At 32.3% G+C, this 18780-nt stretch overlaps 1 protein-coding gene across 4 annotated transcripts in view; it reads right to left on the reverse strand.

Annotated features, from left to right (window-relative positions):
* LOC118195504 (nephrin-like) overlaps positions 1-18780 on the reverse strand; it is a 497037-nt gene that overhangs the window by 241484 nt on the left and 236773 nt on the right. The gene's annotated exons all lie outside the window — the stretch shown is intronic.

Raw genomic sequence — 18780 nt, forward strand, 5'->3', positions numbered from 1 at the left:
GAAAGCTATGCTCTCTTCTTTAGGGGGGGGGGGAGGGGAGCAACGTGTACTGAGCGTATTTTTAAATGAAAGTATGCGTTTAAGATTAACATAGAAAAGCAACTCACAGCAAACTCTTTCGACGTTATATAAGAAGAATGAATATTACAGAAATTTGTTTTAAATAAAGCCAAAGCAAATGCTTCACAAATTCAGGTTTTATTTTCTCTGCGTAATAAACAATTGCTTATCAGAGACTTTCAAACTAAATTTAAAAAAAAAAAAAAGAAGCGTTATGTCAGTTTCATGCTAATACTTTTTCGCATCTAAGGAAGTTAATATTTCATGATATATAAGAAAAAAATTATCAGGCACTTTGTAAAGCCAAAATAAATCACCACTCTTTCGTTTTTTCCCACAGGAGAAAGGATATTATTATTTAAATAATAGTTGCTTAGAAGGAGACTTGATTATACGTCCATTGATAAAATTAAATAAATATATTGTGTAATATAATTTCAAGGTCACACTCGCTTATGTTTAAATTACTGATTACGGTATAGTTAAGTTATTTATTATGAGAAACGATCAAGATCTATTTGCCCCAGAAGCATATGTGTAGATAATTTTCTGACGAAAAACTGACCATATTCGCATTACACAAGAAAAAATTACAAAAAGAATATGCAATCAATCCATTTAGCTGACATCTATCAGTTATACACATATTTTAACTTCCAGTGCCGGAATAAATAGTGCACCACACTTTTGAAGAAGAAGGGCTTCTTGCTTGATTCCCTTGAAACAGATACATTTTTTCTAAAACCAACTTATGATTAAGTTTTGCATCTGAAAATTTTGCATTGTCATAAGCACTACTTGAATTAAATCTAAAATTCTATAGTTTATTGTGCTTATTTCCAATATCATCTTGATGATTGTAATAAATTAATGCGTATATCATCTTGATAATACACTAATATATTTCTATTCTCAGATTTCATTATTTCCTTCCTTTCATTCCTACATCTATATCAGTTTCAAACGTGTATATAAATTCGAAAATTTCTCGACGCAACATTTGAGGTTATACAACAGATCATATGTCGCAATAGACAGTTATCATGACGCAAATTGGTCCAAATTACGTGCAATTTTATTTCTCTAGCTCAAGGAGTAGGAACTTACGAATTTTTATCTGATAATTTTATTGTCTGTGCGCAGTGTATTCTTTCAACATCATACACCACTGCGCATTTTGTTGCATCAACTATATTACTTAGCTTTTCTGTTTTTTTTTTTTCACTTTCCATTTTCCAGCCAGAATGCTAATTTCTAGTTCGCACGTATTCAAATGAGGTAGAAAACAGTATTTAAAGGAAGGTTTTTAGATGGTAGAATCAAAGCGTGTCCCGCCTGCTGAAGGCCGTTTGCTACTTGATACTCTCGAAAGCAATTCATATGCGGTGTTGCGTTATTTTCGTCATTAGGTCTGAGCCAACATGCGCTTTTCCCATCTGTGTATAATTTTCGGCTTACTGATAGTTAACTTATTTCAATTTCAGCTCTTTTACCTTCTGATTTATGTCATAAATATTGGCTGGTTCTGTAAGCACAAGACGAGCCTTCTCTTAACCTGAGGTATACAACAGGGTCCTTTACACCCTCCTCAGTCTCTGTGGTAATTTCCAAGGCCCAGCGACAAATTACTTAAATTTTTGTAGAGTTCTCATGGTTTGTGTTACCAAAGTGAACGAGACTCTATAACCTTTAATATAAGAATAATTTGTATAATGTAGTGCTTCATAGCAATTACACAAAATCTCAGTTTATTAATTAAAAATATATGCATTCGTATATCAGCTTTTCAAATGCTACATGAATTTTTCTAGTGGTTACCATTCAACACCAGCAACTATTTATTTAACTGGCTTAAGAATATTTACGATGCTAAATTCACAAAAGTCAGGGATTACTTGACGGTTCTCATCATGGAAATATTAGTGCGATGGCATACGAGCTAAATTATCAGTTAAATTACATTTGTCTGATTCGATGGTTTCATTTTCAAAAATTTGTAATGCATATTTCTAACGGATTAAGAAATTAAAACTAACAAGTCATGTCGTCAAATCTTAAAACAAAAACTATCTGAAGTCAAATCCCTATTTCTAATATATTAAGGAATTAAAACTAACAAATCATGTCGTCTAATTTCGAGTTCAAATCTTAAAACAAAGATTGTCTGAAGTCAATTGATAGTTCTCGTGGACAACAGCAGTCTGGCTTTCCAGAAAGTAGATTCGTCATCCAAGCTCCGAATGCGGTCCACCTTTTTATAAAATGAAATGTTTCTTTCACGTTATCTGCTTAGACTATTTGTCAAACGTAGAAGAAAAATAACGCATAACATTGCTAAACTAATAATCCAGAATTGAACGAAACGACTCACTTGAACTATTCGAAACGAAATACATCTAACTAGGAATAGTCATACTACGGATTCGCATCTGTAGAAAGCCCACACAGCTTAAAACACTAATAGCTCCTTCATAACAATAAGCCAAATCATTCTCATGCTGGCCTAACTCCACCGACTTCCCAAAAGCGCCGCATTACATTTGCCAATGGCCATAACACCACATCCTGGATTTCCCTTCTTTACTAACTTCTATAACATTAAATCCAAATTTGCCAAAAGAGCTCATTCTGTCGCTGACGATGCTCGAAAACTCGAGCGCACATAAAAGCAGCTCAATCTCCCCCCAACAATTCAACCTTCGCACTTTCCAGCTACTCTTATTCCTCCGGATGGTATTCCTAAGTCACTAACTATCCTCAAAATGAATCCTGAACAAATACAGGCTACATCAAATCAACCGGGATGCCAGATGAGAATTGTTGGAGCAGCACTAGGCTGAGGTCGATCGATTCTTTTCAAATGGGGAGGGTGCTTATGTGTAGTATTCCAAGATCGGAAATGCTTCTGCGAGAAGGGAGAGCTGTTTCACTATCATGCGTAAATTCAATGCACGCTATTTCACTAATAAATCAAATGTAACATATCACTATGCATCTCTATTCACAGAATCTGGATTTCTGAGAATTATAAGACACATAATTTAATTATTCTGTATGGAGAGTCCATTTTAGATTTATTTACAAAAAGATGTTAAAGCATTCATAAATTACGAAGTTAAGTAAATTGCTAAATATAAATGAGCCACAGAAATCATGCGAAATTTTCATGAACTAGACATCAGTATTTTATCGTTTGTTTATTTAAATACCTCAGTTACCAGAATTACGAGATGCAAAATACAGATTATGGTTATTAATGGTTATTAAGATAAACAGAGGAAAGCAGAATTATTTAGGAAATTCTAAATTTCAGTTTAGAAGATGGAGATGTACTCGCGGACGTTTCTGAATTTCATTCATATATTTTTCATTTCATTTCATTTCATTAAGCATTCAAATATTTATGTTAAGCCCCAATGCATTTGTAAGAAGTATGATTTTCTTCTATAGCTATAGTTACACAATGGCGTAGCATATCCATTGCATAGCTATGCGCTATAGCTAAGCAATGGATAATGCGACATTTTCAATGACTAACTAGTACCTGTGTTATTAAAGTGAATATTAAACTAAATGTTGAAAACAACAAGCAAATGCACATCTACTACAGAGGAAGCAGTCGAACTTGATTAAAACACAGTCAAAGAACGTTTGCATCTTTCAAAACTCTTTGATGTGGAATGCTTAATTACAATTTGACTTCTCTCCTCTAAAAATAAACAACAAAACTTAGAACGATTAGTAGCCTATGATGATGGACAGGAATTTGCATACGTCTTGTTTTGGTTTTTATGTACTTTCTTCCTGTCGATAAATTATTTTTTAATTAGCCCTTTTACAAGGATAAAGGCACATTAAAGATCCGGTCAGTAATCACAAATAATGGACGTGATTTTGATTTCTTTTGGATATCACCGCTAAGGGTACATTTATTTTTTGACAGAGAACCAGACTGCGGCAAACAGTGCGATTAAGGTAACTTTTTTATTTGTTTTTCTCTACTAGAATTGTTTTAAATGGGAAATACTAAATCATTTAAGGATCCAGAAATTCAATTATCGCTACTTTTTTTATCCATTCACCCGGAAAAGTTATTCTTGAGTAATCATTCTTTTGTTTTTAGAAGTTTTCACCGAATTTTATGAGAAAAGTCAAAATAATTTTCTTTCTCAGCAATTAGAAATAAGAATTCAGTAATTTTCAAAGCAGTAATTCGGTTAAATTTTTTTTATGGACTTGGAAAGAAAACTTCTTCACTCTAAGTATTTAAGAATAAAAGCCTATATCTGCTGACTGCAGAGATTTAATAAGTATAAAATCAGGAATAAATGCGTATTTTTGTTCCTTCTTAGAAGACTAGCTGTAAAAGAGTATAAAGAACCTATTACTTTGCAGAGTCATTAGGTTATTTTGAAGCAGAAGATATAAAAAATGAGGAATGCGCTTGCCGGGATTCAAACCTAGACCACTCGAATTCGCTCCGAGGGTGCTACCGTTACACCACAAAGGCATGCAGAAGGAAAGGAGAAAATACCTTATACACTCCTCCTTTTAAAGGGCGACTGGGGATTAGGAGACCCATTCGCCAAATCCTGGTGCTGAAAAATCATCATCCACCACCTTTTAGTTCGGGCGCCACTGTAGAGACATTAGATTATTTTGATGCTGCAGACGTGGAAAATATGTTACGCCTTCGCCGGGACTCGAACCTGGACTTCTCGAATATGCACCAATGTGCTATCGTTACACTATAAAGGCATACAGAAAGGAGGAAGAGAATGGCTTACAACTTTTCCAGTTACTTAATTTCGCACAACTTTTATCAAATGAAAATATTTAATTCTAATACTTCTTTAAATTTGACATTTTATTTGCATCTGATAAAATGTGATAACATAGCAATAATAAACTCATTTTCCATAGGCTGTCTTCAAAATTCTATGTTTGACACTTATCTTTAAAAATACGTGATTATCGAATCCCTTTCTTCTTCTTCAATGCTCTAGATACTGTGGGAATAGTTCAGCATTTGATGAAATAACAGAAAGCTGTACAGAACGCTATTTGTACACAGATGACGGATTGTAGTTGTTATTTCGAGACAGTATTCAGAAAACTTAATTGCTTGTTACTCAGCCTTTTACTTTTCCTGAAAGTTTTACAAATTATACCAAAGCGCTTTTGGGGAATAAATAAATACAATTACGTTTCTATGCAATGCGCATTCAAGCACAGATATTTTAGATTTGAAAAAAGGCGATTCACATACTACACAACGAAAATATACACTGACCATTAAATAAAACTCGGAACATTAGAAATAAGAAGCCAAATTAAAGGACTTACGTACATGGAACAGAAACTACAACTAACACAGGAATGCATCTATTGCCAACCTTTAATTCTTTTTCAAGCAAAATGGGATACAAACTTTACACTTAAAACTACTAAAGGAATTGCTTAGATGACATGAACTTAGATAATCTCAGGATTAGCAACGTGCTTTAATAATATTCAAAGCATTAACAACAACAGTAAAAAATGCCGTTGTAATGTAAAATTACACAGGTGAGGACTTCTTTTAATTCCCCGGTTTAGCAATCGTCTGCCAAATGTTAGAACAAATGGCCTTCAGCTTTTCCAGCATATGACCTTGAACGTTCATGCCACATGACCTCGAACATGTGGCATGTTTTTTCATACACAAAAACGAAGAACTAAACAATAAGAATTTTGCATTACGAAACGCATGATTGATTAAGATTCAAGATGCGAGAACTGATAAAGCAAAATCCCTTATTTCTCTATTTGCTTATGATGAGCATTATTACAATTATAATTACGATAATTGCTATCAAAATATAATATGCTTTGTACAAGTATTATTTACTAATTTACAACTTACTTACTTGTCATTTTTAGTTTTTGTTCCTATCTTAAACTATGCTAAAATTCAATATAACACTCTTCCAACAGTTAACTCAATACAATTTATATTAAACATACATACAAAATGTATTGAGATGTTTACTTGGAAACATCGTTTTAGTAATACATATGTTATAAACAGCCTTTAAATGGTAAAACGCCAAATTTAATTTTAAACTAAGCGACGAAGAATTTTAAGTTTTTTTATTCTTGTATGTTGATAAATTGCGCATTTTTTGCTTTAAACGTGATTGAATTATGTGGTTATGTTATGTTTCGGTTAAGATTTTTGTGTCTTTCGTTATCTGCATGCAATAATTGTAGAAGTATCAACAATTTAAAAGTTTAAGTCGAGAGTTAAGCCTAAAGTACCGCTATTTGTTTATATTTGAAACTCTGTAGAATAGTGAATTAAGTCAGTTCCTGCACCTTCAATGTCTTTTTGCCGAATGGGACCAAAATTAAACTTTCAGTTTTGTGCATCGAAAAATCTGCCTTCAGGCTGAATTGCTTGTTTTTGCATATAAACTCTAATTTAATTGTAAAAATTCCTTTTTAACTATTTTAATTGTATCAATTGAATGAGAAATATATGTCTAATGAAATTCGAGGAAATAAGTTTAAATGTAATGCACCAAAAAATGTGTTTAACTTAACAGGTCATACAAAAAAGTTATGTGGTCTCCCTATCAGATTTTTTTTATTTTTTTATTTATTTATTATTTTTTTTTTTTTTAACTTTCACATTATTGGAAACTAAACATAATATAAACAACAAGCGCAACATATTGTATGCAAAAATACTCACTGTTGACATCGTATCCAAGTGATAATCTAATAAGTATCTACGTTTAATAAAATGGACAATATTGGAGTTGTAATAAACGGTCCTGTGAAATCGAATAAATCAGCAAAGAGGGAAGAATAAAAGCTTTCAATAAATTACAAAAATGTTTTCAATAAATCCCAAATGAGCTTTTATTATTCTTTGAACAAATTTGATAACGGATATGCTAAGAGTATTCTAGAAGAGGATTTCTGAAACTGAAATCGTAGGGTATAATGTATATTTTTATCGCATATTTGAATAAATTGTATATGATTGTAAGTATTCTAGAAGTTACAAATTTTTTCACGTTTCCTCAGATTTATCAATCGGGCATACATTTAACTCATTCATTTCGTTTGCTTGAAAATGATAAATATAATAAAATAATAATAATGTAAACATTTCTCTTTTCTTTCTTTTTTATTAGAGATGCATGTTTAAGATGTATTCTTCTGTGTGATTTAATTTAAAATAAAAAAGTATAAAAAGAAAATTATAAAGACCGTTTTATTCAGTACGTATTTCAGTTACTTATGTAAATAAATAATTAATAATAATAAAATTCCGTTATTTACGGAAACCGGTTTGGTCTTGAGTTACTCGAGAACACGCGCTGTATTAAATGGCTTAGTCCTAGTTAGCACGGATCAAAGGCATTCTATTGTAAAAGGTCATTTCTGATTATTAATTGTCAACAACTTACAGTAAAGCACATGGAGGGTCTACTGTGGCCCACCAACGGCCGACCGAGTGGTAAAATCGCTGAACACTAGTAGTTCCGACCTGGGTTCGATCCTAGGAATTTCGTGGTTTTCTCTTGTGTAACGTGTATACGAGCCAATTTCCCTTAATGTCCTCCACGAAGGCACCCCTCCGATTAGACAGATAGCCCTAATGTGCTTTGCTATAATCAGCTAAACCAAACCTTTAACTCTGTGGTAATCTCTAACAGCGTAATGATATTTTATGGTTTTATGGGCTTGTTATTATAGCTAAATTGTAATAAAAGAGGTATATAACAATCATTTCTTCCTGCTATATTGCCCCAAAAATTAGTATTAACATATACTTCATTGTTATACTGTTCCAAAAATTAGTATAACATTGTTATATTAATTTTTGGATTCTTCATTGTTATATTGCACCAAAAATTAATTTAACATACACTTCATTGTTATATTGCACCAAAAATTAGTTTAACATACATTTCATTGTTATATTGCACGAAAAATTAGTTTAACATACACTTCATTGTTATATTGCACAAAAAAGCAATACAACTGTTTTTCCGGAAAAAGCACTCAAAAATCTAGGTACATTTTGACATTATTTGACTTTAAGCAATAAACTACATAGAATCCTTTGAAGAGTTCATTGTTTCCATTTTTCTGCAATAATTATAATTTCACATGGCTGTTTTAGAATATTCTTGCTTTCTCTTATCTGGGGCTTAATTAGTGCAGATAATCAGGAGTTCAGTTTAGTACATAAAAGCTCATCCCCCCTGCTCTTACTTTTAAGTGAAAATTCGTTATTACAAAATACATATATGGCTAAAAATATAAAGCTTTTCCCAAAGCTGATAAAGCGAATATCAGAATAATAACAAATCAGAATATCAGAGTAATAACAATTTAAATCTCGGCAGTCAAAAATTTTCCAGTTACAAGATTCTTCTCTGCAGATAAGAAAATTTTAAAAATAAATAGCAATTCTTATACTTTAGTGATACAGATATAAAAATAGCATTTCTTATACTACAGCATTCTAACAGCTCTTGAGATAAAATGTCAAGAAAAGGAAGAATGGCGACAGAAATAGCATTAAGGTCTAAACACAAATATTTCAAAATATTCGCATAGTCCCCCTTAACCTTCTTTTGCTAAGATACCGTCTAAAAATTCGAAGATAAAAGCATGCTGGACACCTGCCAAACTCAAATGTCTTGCTCTATTAATTCAAAGCTATTTCGGAAAAAAATTCAGATGTCTTGGTCAGAGGATTTTGAGTTATTACATGACCATGTAAACAACTTATATAAAGCAAAGACATACGCCAATTTCTCTAAAACGAAACGGCAAAACCAAGTCTAAATTTAGTTTAAGCACTTCTTTTCGAGTTTTTCAAGGGCACTCTAACTAATTATTAAGTGAAAAACAATGTATTTTTAAAACCACTGATTACATTAAAAGGAAAATGCACACATCGGAATAAGGAGGCAGTTTGTTCCCAGAAAAATACATATAATGATTTAATTATATAAATTACCTGGAAATTAGAAAACAGCATTTAAGAGTAATTTTAATTAACCCTGTCATGGAGGCTAAGACAGTCTTTATTCTAAGCATTTACTATGCTCATTACAATCGCCAGAGGTTTTGTCCCACACCTGATTGAGCAAATCCTAACACGCAAACAAAAGGAGTTGGACGTAGTTTTCATCTTCTTTTCTTTGTTGGTTAAATGTTCCGTCAAAAGCCTCAAGAGGCTACAACAGAAAAATGTCTTTAAATTGCTAATGAAGTTAGTATCATATGCTAATAAACCCGAACTACTTTCGCTTCTGAAACTGAACTGAAGGGCTATTAATCATATAACTTTCTATAATGAAATGCCCTTTAATTATTTTAATTATTAGCAGCCAGACTTGAGCAGTTAAGATACTATTATTGGGTTACTGCACATGCACGGCCTGTAGTTTTTATAAATACAGCTAACATGATCTGTTTTCCCGAAAAGGCAAAGATAGTATCCTAATGAACAACAGACAAACACAATGACAGCTTTCATTTTTTAAAGTTACGCAAAATATACCAAGAGGGTTTAAGACTCACTGCCTGTTGAAGATGGGTTTAAGGTAAAGAGTCACTGCCTGTTGAAGATGGGTTTAAGACACTCACTTTTACACGTGAATGAAATTATTAAAGATTTAGCATGAATACATTTATTGTAAGACGAATCTGATAGTGGGTTTAGGTATGACCTGAACAGTTTCAGAATGCGACGCCTAGACAGCAATCGGCATCATACTTCCCGGTGTGATATTCATAGTGACATTTACCGAAATCACAGTAGAATTTGACAAAGGATATCGTCACTATGCTCATCAAACAGCGTGTAACATCTGGAATGAGTCATTTTCGAAGCATTTATTGGCGCAATTGCAGGTAGAGATGTGAAAATTTCGAATACAGTACAACTTCCATTATCCGAACGCCGACTACCTGAAACGTTAATTATCCGAATCGCTCTTAGAATCTCAGAAATTTTCAGAATCAAATGAAGAAGAGAAATAAAAGGAGAAAAAAGAAAAAGAAGCTCAAGAAAAGGAAAGGGAAGAGACAGTAAAAGATGAGGATGACGTGTCACTCGAGGAATTAAAGAAACATTCTTTTAAAAATTCCTGGATGCTCAGAAGTTAGAACTGAGGATACATGGTGTGTGATTCGTCAGACCCTGGGTTTCAAATTCTAAATTATGATGAACTTTGAAAGTGAGAGATGACCTTAATGTCGAAGTTGAAGCAGACACGGAACCATCAGATAGTAAAGCGTTTACCGGTCTTGAAACTGCGTTGAAATGGATGGAGCGTCAGCCCGAGTGTGACCACATGCAACTTCTCACTGTCAAGCGAATGCGCCACTTGGCTGCTCAATAACGGATGAAGACAGTCAAACAGCTTACTTTGACTGAGATGTTCAGCAAGCAATGATTTTCAGCACTTGTAAATACTGTACAGTATGCTATATAACATCTACGCAGAAGAGCTGCTTTTTCATTTTAATTAATTAAAACCTCTTTTTCTTAAAAATAACCTCTTTTCTCCCATTTGCAGCATACGGTATATACAGAAATTAATTAAAATGTATGTAGACCCTTTCGTCGGAAAAAAAAAAATCCACTTATTCGAATCTTTGATTATCCGAATGGAGTACGGTTCCGATTAATTTGGATAATTGGAGTTCTACTGAATTTACTTTCTTGAAACGTAAGCTAAAACGTTCCTCCCTCGATGACTTTACAGCTTTGTTCGAAAATGTGGTCTACCACACTATACTGCTTTACAACAAGCAGAAATGCATGAAACAAGAACGGAATAAAAAATTCTACAGAACAGTTGTCAGTACAACAAGTTTTCTGGGACACTGGAATGAATGATATTTTGATCTAAAGATTACTAAAGTAAGAAATTATGCAATTGGGACGGATAAACATCAAGCAAGCAAATGAAGTAATCTGTCTGATATATCTAACCTCAGATACTAAGCTCCGAAAACTATTTTTATGTTTTATCAGTCATTTTTTTTTTTCTTTTTTGTTGTTGTTATAGAGAAAGAAAATAAGGAAAAAAAACTTGCGAATTTGGTATAAATTCCATCGATATATTACATCTATTAAGAAGAAAAAACTATAAGGAAAATTAACTGCAACTTCCAGTTAGCTCTGTCTGACAGATATGTCATAGACGAGACGGTCGCCGGATAAAAATAGTCACATTTATCAAGTCATCAATGTGCCTTTTAGAAATCTTCACGCTCGTTAAGAATTTTTTTTTCCTCGCTTTTACAACGAAGTTTTTTGTTTGGCTATCACCTTACGAATAAGCCATGATGCTTTTCTGAGTCCATATTTCGGTTGTTGTTTTACTTTCACTTTCTTGAGTGTTTTCTCCCTTTTTTTTATATTTTCAGACCCCGTTTATTACTAAGACTTATATTTCATCAAGCTCAGATCGGATTTTTCGACGCTGAACAGCGTAAGACGTTGATTAAAGAAAACTGTTTCCTTGATTTTTTAAAAACCTACAGTCACGCTGGATGTAACATTACACAACGCAGAACTATAAAGTAAAAAGACATTGCATAAAATTTTCGTATGGAACTCTCAGATAGTAAATTTTATTAATTATTTAAAATTGTGTGAGAAATTCTAACACTTTTAATGTGCTATGTAAAACTCTGCGGCCGTTACATTAAATAAAAAAAAGCTGAAATCTTTCAGACTTTAGAGGCGTTTTTTTAACATTTTCTGTGTTAGCTTTATTTATGAAATATCATGTTCTTTGCATTTAAACCATAAAATTCAATTCAACAGCAATATCGCAAAATAATTTTAAAATGAGCTTATCTTTAGAACTTAGTACATAGTCTCGCGCGCTGGAGATAAAAATGGCTTCTTTTTTTTTCCGTACTGTGTTGCAATTGCTCGCTTTGAAATCGTTGAGTTTCTCAATCAAAAGCTCGTAAATGCTTTGCAAAATAAGAAATAGGTAATAAAACAGGTTCCAAATTTGGCCTTCCAGATACCCATATTCGGGTGGAAACGTACGTTATTCAAAATTCGATGGCTCTAGGTACTGTTGTTTTCTCCCAATGCGAGAAACATACATACCTTTATGCAGATTTTCATTGGTTAAATTCTTTAAATATAATACTGTAGAATAATATTTCGTGGCAACAATTGGAAAAGTGTTTCAGACTTTTAAAATTTCGACGCAAAATGCCAAAACGAAATTAATTGCTTTTCTGGGAACGCGCTTTTTGGTAGAAAACTTTTAACGAAAATCATTTTTATTAATGTGTTGTTATATTCTAACTCAGAGAAATTTTTTGTATATGATGAAGTCATATTTTAATGATTTCAATTTTCATCACGATACCATTATATGATAGGAAAATAAGAAAACTGAAAAATGAAAATATCTCCCAGACACAAAATAAAGACAACTCAGCAATAATTTCAATTTCAGTAAGATACGGTCTCATATTTCAGCGAAGAGATTCCTTTCTCAAAGCTATGAACCACAGCAACGTATCTATTCTGGCCGCCCCGAAAGCTTCTTTATTTCATTAATCTGTCCTCCCCGCAATATTTAACTTGAATCTAAGCCGTACATAATGTTTTAGGAAAGACGGCTACAAGCTTTGCTTCCTTTATTCATTTTGACCTAAAACATGAATATCTAATTACAATATTTCACAACATTAGACAGAAAATTTTATGATAATATTTTCTCTGCTATGGTTTGCTATGAAAAATTTTCATTATGCTTTGAATTGTCGGAAACTGAAAGCCCCATGTCTTTATAAGCAAAATTCACAGACATATGCCTTTCGAGGGGCCATCTGCAAATTTATTAATCAATCTTGCTTTTTGTCAAAAGAATAACTTTCGTTGTGCAGCCGCATAGGTATTTTGTTTCAAAATTCTTTAATTAAAACTCTAAATGTTACAAAATATTGTGTGTCAATTAACCAGTTATTTTATGTTTTGGATATTTACTGTCACTTCTCTCTTCCGTTTTCCCGCCAAAATGTAAATTAGTTCGCGTGTTGTTTGCGTAAGTGAGGGTTTTAGATTTTAAGGTAGAATGTGTTCAGCCTCTCGAAGACACGTTAATAAGATAAAATGTGTAGTGTTCGGCCTTGTATTGTAATTGTCGATAGTTTTATACCCACACCGGTTAAGTTCTGAGCCAACTTCGCGTTAATTGACCTGTGTAGGTTTTCGTTACGAGTGTATTTAAATTAAATTTTACATTTGACTTACTCTTACTTTAAGTTATCTCGGGACAAATAGATGGCTGAGTTGTAAGCACCAAGTGTGGCTTTTGTTCTCATTTAGTTTCAAATAAAGGGCCTTTTATACCCTTCTCAAGTTTCACTTGTTACTTAGCGATAATTCGTTTAACGTCTACCAAGAGCTTATTATTGCAAAACGCATCAAGCGTTGTAACTGAACTAAATCAGTAAAACTGTTCAAGCTTCCGCTTCCTATACATTAATATATGAAACTTGCAAATATGTTACTAATCTGAATTTTTACCCTATGATGAGTATAAAATAGTTGTATTTTTATTTTTACAAAATTCTCCCTATTCACACTGTTGAAACTGCTTTCATTAAAGGCTGTATCTTTCTTTAGGAAATTCAGCTACCCAGAAGTGCAAATAAATCTAAGTACACTATCTAAGGAAATAAAGTCTACACCTACATTTTAGGACACTTGTATAGAGGATAACGTTTGTTTGCGTATCTGAGATAACACTTACGAACGTCTAATTAGTCAGTGTAATTAATTAATTAATTTAAAAATCTATAATGAATAATAAAGTTCATCTTGTTTTAATTGCCTTTAAATGAAATATTATATTTCACTGGAATCGGGCAAGTCCGAATGAATCTACCAATGAATTTCATTTCTGAAAAATACTCCTGACTCTTCACTATTCGTGAAGCCTTTTTTAGTCCTGATTTATTCATAAAGCCAAGATTTGGGCTAAGAAACAATGCATATGAGCCACAAAATAATTTAAATGTATAGTCATTTAACTTGTTAGTCATTTTAGTTCGTAACAAAAAAGGGGAGAGAAGAGTGATATTTCCCATTCATGCAGATGCCCTTTAAGTTTCCTAACTCGTTTATTGCCCCTAAAGATATTGTTACAAATTTTATATATGTACGGATAATTTTAGTGAAATTATATATGAAATTGCTGTATTTTTCTGTATAATTTCACTTGAAAATCCAGAGAGATGATGCCCTGCCTAAAAAAAAGGAATACAGGAGCAAGTCTATTTAACATTGGAGTAAATGGCTATCTTGATAATTTGGCGAGATATCGCCAAGCTGGCAGCGGTTTTGGTGACAAAAATTAGTCACCAAATTTGGTAATAAATCGACAAAAGTCGCCAAGTTTGGCGACCATTTGGTGAAATTTTGGTTCAGGCGCTGTATAACTGTAACGGTTATATTAACTGTATAACTGTAACTGATACTCTGTAACCGTATTCGGCCTCACATGCCTTCCTGTAGTTCGAGAAGCAGAAAGTACTAGAACTATTTCTTTTCAGTTGTTTAGATCAGCGTAAGTTCCGGGTTAGTTTCGCTCTTCTGACGCGTGTTGCATTGTATTTATTTAACATTCACAGTAATTTGAAGTGTAACTGCTGATTGTATTCTGGGATGCTGTGAAGAATTGTACGACTATTTTTGTGGAAAGTTCCAGAACTCTGAAGTGCTTCTTTTGATAAATACATTTCATCAATCTATCATGGGACCTACGTGCATTCAATCTATTACGACGCCGTACGCACGCAACAATGTATCATATAAACATTAATTTTACAAGTTGTCTCTTTTACTGACTAGCCTATATAAACAATGACTAGAATTTCAATTTATTTGAAACAACAGCCAAGGACATCCAGTAAATAACAAAATGAAAAATTTATTTTCTTGGGATGCATTTTTAAGTACCGTGAAGAAAATTTTATCGAGTAACATTTCATTTTTGCAGTTATTTTCTACTCGGAGATCGGCATCTGCTTAAATGCAAAGGAAGAATGACAAAATATATTTCAAAATAGCTTGTCACCGGAAAACATTTTTGACCCAGTGCTTGAATCTATTGTTTAGAAGTACGTTAAACCAATGATGAAACAATGCTCGGCTTTCTTTTTGTTGTGAAATCGGTTAGTGGGCTCATTGAAAACAAAATATACTAAAATCACGATGCACTTTGCAAAATTTATGCACATTGTTAAATGTGGTGTATTTTAGAATGGACAATTCATCTCATTTTGATGCAATGCAGTGTCTCGACCAGTAGAATGTAGTAAATTGCTTCTAAAGGGGAAAGGTAAAAAATAAAATTAAATGAAACGAATCTTAGAAGACTTTTAAAAAATATGCTCAGCAAATGTATATATTTAAAAAAAAATATTTTTAGCATGAAATAACAGATTTTATAATTCAATTACGAATTAAAATAAAATTTGATACGTGAAACTACATTCATTATTTAATTAAAATGCGCTTAAATCCATGAGCTAGTTTTTAAAAATCCATTAATAATTTAAAATTGGTTAGTTTTGGGAGGTAATTTACGCTAACAGTTCTTCATTACCTAATCAAAAATTTGACAAATGTATGGAAGCGAAACATGCCAGTTTGAAATTAATTAGGTTTGTGTCTCAAAATCGAAGAGAACAAGAATTTTAAAATCCACTAAATAAGTACACAAAAAATAACCAGATGTTTTATTTTAGGTAACTGCAATTTTTAAGACGTATGCTTTCAGATATTTATTATCTGACAATTCATCTAAAATTTACGTATGAAAGGCAAAAACTAGAATTATTATATTTAGAAATTAATATATCTAAATTATCATATTTCATCAAAAAGGATTTCCGTTACCTCTTTCGGATAGGTACTACACGAAACATAAAATAAATAAATAAATGAATAAAAATAAAAATAAAAATAAATTAATTACAACTTTTTTTAAATATATAAAATCTAAAAGCTTCAGTTCTTTTATTACGCCCAAAAGGGCGTTTTTTTCAGTTACATACACATACCCGTTTCGATAGCATTTGCGCTAATGTCCCTTTGGACTAAAAACATTTAAAAACAGCATATTTTTAGAATTTCTGATAGACAATCTCCGAGCTCGACACTTTTTTTTTCTTTTTTCCAGTACAGTGTCGCCATTGCTTGCTTTGAAATCGTTGAGTTTGTTAATAAAAAATTCTAAAAAGCTTCACAAAATATGAAACACACAATAAAATATTTAAAAACAGCGTATCTTTAGAATTTCCGATAGACAGTCTCGAGCGCTGGCGATAAAAAACGTTTTCCTCTCGTGGAGAGTTGCCATTGCTCCCTTTGAAATCATTAAGCTCGTTAATCAAAAATTCGTTAAAGATTTACAAAATGTGAAATAGATAATAACACAAATTCGAAATTCAAAATTCGGGTTTAAAAGTTCCCATGTTCATTCGGAGGACTATGTTACTCAAAATTTGATGGCTCTAGGTACCGTCGTTTTTTCACAATGCGAAAAACATTCATGCACTCACGCAGATTCTTCATTATTTAGTTTCTTTAACTGTAATACATAGCGATCATATTTGGTGGCAACAGTTTGAAAATTGAACCAACGCAGAAAGTTAAACGACGCGAAATGCCGTTCTCAGACTAATAGCCCTTTGGGTTAAAAAATTAGTATCACAAAATTCACGTAAGAAGCTACATGAAGCTTTTTTTTTTTTTTTTTTTTTTTTTTTTTTTCGTTTAGTTAAAAATACAAAATAGTTCCGAAAAATTAATAAGAAATTGCAGAGAATTCGACCATGTTCAGGCAAAGAATGATGTAAAGATGCAAACTTTCCTTCAAAAAGTGGAAAGTTTCATGGTTCAAGTGACAAGGAATTCGTTAAAGTTTTACAACACCAGTAATAGATAATAAAACATATACGAAATCCAAAATTCTGGCCTCCAGGTGCAAATGTACGGGTGGATTATTACGTTATTCAAAGTATTCATGGTGATTCTTCATTGTTTAATTTCTTTAAATACAACACAGGCAAACAGTTTAAAAAGTGATTCACGGTTTATACCGAAGCTCCACAAAATGCCGTCTTGAGACTAATAGCCATTCTAGGTTACCGCCTCTTTGGGCTAAAAAGAGTGAAAGAAAGAAAGGAAGAAAAGAAAAAAAAAAAAAATGGAGGGAAACAGAAATTGTACCAAAAATCCGCGCATTTTTTAACAGTAAATAACATTTCGAAATAGCATTTGTTCCATTAAAATAAAGTTTGGTTTTTAATCTGCAGATATATTTTTGAAACACAAAACTGTAGACTTCATTCTACGCTTTAGCAACTATTAGCATTTTTCCAGGCTATTATTACAAAGAAAGCAGGTATTTTTTCATCAACAATCAATGACGAATGCCCCATCAAATTCATCAAATGCGAAAACATTCCTCTATGAAATCAATGAAACATGGAGTGCAACTGACGCTAAACTAACACAAGAAGTGTTGAAGGCACTAACTGCACCCTTTCATATATTTCCTTGATGAAGATCAAACTCCTGTGACGACGTGTGCTGTAATAAAGTTTATCTTCCATTCTACCGTTACGTGTCTATCCACACAGTCGCTGATGGGTAGGAAGCGCATGAGTTTCATTTAATAGAAAAGAAGGGGAAAAAATATATTCAATCACTGAGCTTCTATGCAAACAAAATATTCTTTTTCTTTTCCCTTGCTTCTTATCAAGGCCTATATTTCCCCAAGATCATCCATCACGTTCAAAGCAGATTTTTTTTTTTTTTTTTTTAAATTTCTGCCAACAGATTTTTTTTTATTATCATTATTATTTCAAGTTTTTATGAACCTTGTTTCTTTCATGGAGAAGGTGTATTGTAATTTTTATTGCAAAAAATACAGTATTTCACTAAATTTCTTTTTTAGTGGAAAATATTGCCAATAAGTTGTTGTATACTTAGAACAAGCCTTACCCCGAAAACTTTTTTTTGTTTTTGCTTAGTTTCAAAAAGTTCCTATTGTCTGCCCATTTTATGAGACATATTATAAGGTGATATACAGCTTTTCTTTTTTTTTATTTTTAGTTTACACCTTTGTTCTTGCTCTTTGAAAAGCTATTCTTTTTTTCCCAACAGCTATCTTTCACCCCGAAGAAGAGAGAACCCAAACTGCCATCGTGGAGTGTGCCAGATGATGATGACAGCAGCTTGATAAAGGTAACAATATTTTACAAGATTTCTCCACGGTAGGTGACATCCGCGATAATCACTATCATAGTCATCAATATAATTTACCATAGCTAATGCATACAACTAACTATAGCTTCACTTTAAAATTAAGAAATATTAAATCTTAAATTTGTGTACATATTTTATCCTAAATCTTTATAAATTTCGAAGGAATATGTCAAGAACCTCTCTTTTACAATATTAAAAATAAATATTCTGTTTTTTGTTATAAATAACAAATTTAAGTTTACACTGCTAAAATATCCTTGTAAGGTAAAGACTATATAAAGATGTAAAGGTTTATATTTAAGCTCAGTTTTTTAAATTAGGTACAAAACATAATATGAGCTACATATGTTTTTTTCTAACTTAAGCTGACGTGTTAAGGGAGAAGA

The sequence above is a fragment of the Stegodyphus dumicola genome, chromosome 1, assembly GCF_044657685.1.
Source record: "Stegodyphus dumicola isolate Sdum_Otavi_A_Nest chromosome 1, ASM4465768v1".
NCBI lineage: Eukaryota > Metazoa > Arthropoda > Arachnida > Araneae > Eresidae > Stegodyphus > Stegodyphus dumicola.